Source organism: Echinops telfairi, unplaced genomic scaffold (genome assembly GCF_000313985.2).
Source record: "Echinops telfairi isolate 266 unplaced genomic scaffold, ASM31398v2 ScPeMD7_7469;HRSCAF=8507_1, whole genome shotgun sequence".
Taxonomy (NCBI): domain Eukaryota; kingdom Metazoa; phylum Chordata; class Mammalia; order Afrosoricida; family Tenrecidae; genus Echinops; species Echinops telfairi.
Window position 1 is genome coordinate 20,920,832 of NW_022111373.1, and position 946 is coordinate 20,921,777.

Consider the following 946-nt stretch of genomic DNA (forward strand, 5'->3'; position numbering starts at 1 on the left):
GTCAGTTGGCCAAATAGCTGTCTTCCAAATGTCCTGGCATAGACAAATGCATGCTTCCTGTACTTCATTAGCGTCTTGAAACTTTTCAATGGGTATTTCATCAATTCTTGGAGCCTTGTTTTTGCCTAATGCTTTCAATGCTGCTTGAACTTCTTCCTTCAGCACCATTGGTTCTTGCTCGTGCTATTGCCTGAAATGGTAGTCTTTTGACTAGTTCTTTTTGGCACAGCGACTCTTCCCCTTATTTTCCTTCCCCCTTACTGCTTCCACATCATTCAATATTTTGCCCAGAGAATCTTTCAAATTCAACTGGAGACTTGGATTTTTTTCTTGAGTTCTTTTAGTTTCATATATGCTGAATGTGTTCTTCCCTTTGGTTTTCTAATTCTAGCTCTTTGCATACTTCATTATTCTATTTGCCTTTGCCTTTTCCAGCTGCCCTCTGAAATTTTCAATTCAGCTCTTTGACTTCATCCTTTGTTCCATTTGCTTTAGCTACTCTATGTTTAAAAGCAAACTTCCGAGTCTCTTTTGACATCCACTTTGACCTTTTCTTTCTGTCCTGTCTTTTTCTTCATGATGGATGGTATTGATGTCCTCCCATAATGCTTTGGTCTTCTGTCATTAGACGTTTGTGCTTCACCTCTGTTCTTGAGATGTTCTCAAAAATCAGGTCGGGTAGTTTCTAAGTCATATTTAGTGTTCATGGACTTGTTTTAACTTTCTTCAATTTAATCCTGAATTTATATATGAGCAATTATTGGTCTGTTTTAGCTGCTCACATTTAGCTTCTACAGTATTTTGCAGGATTTTATCATGCTGTTTCCAGCTTCATTTCTATCACTAAGTTCATATTTTCAAACTACTCTCTCTTACTTATTTCCAGCTGTTCATTCCAATCACCAACAATTATGAGTGTATCTTGATTGCATATATGATCAATTTT